This window comes from Triticum dicoccoides, chromosome 5B (assembly GCF_002162155.2).
Source record: "Triticum dicoccoides isolate Atlit2015 ecotype Zavitan chromosome 5B, WEW_v2.0, whole genome shotgun sequence".
Classification (NCBI taxonomy): Eukaryota; Viridiplantae; Streptophyta; class Magnoliopsida; order Poales; family Poaceae; genus Triticum; species Triticum dicoccoides.
Window position 1 is genome coordinate 11,607,213 of NC_041389.1, and position 229 is coordinate 11,607,441.

Genomic DNA, 229 nt, shown 5'->3' on the forward strand with positions numbered 1-229 from the left:
CGATTATTGATCCCCGAGGTGAGTTTACGTGTAGGTCATCAACACTCGCAGGTTTGACCGATTCTGGCCCGTTTCATGGGCTATTACTCACCGTTTTGGGGTCCCAGGGCGATTTCCATGGTTGTAGAACCCTAAGGTGCGCTTATGTGCATGTCATCAACACTCGCCTTTTGGTTGATTCTGGCCCGTCTCATTGGCTATTGCTTACCATTTTGAGGTCCTAGAGCGA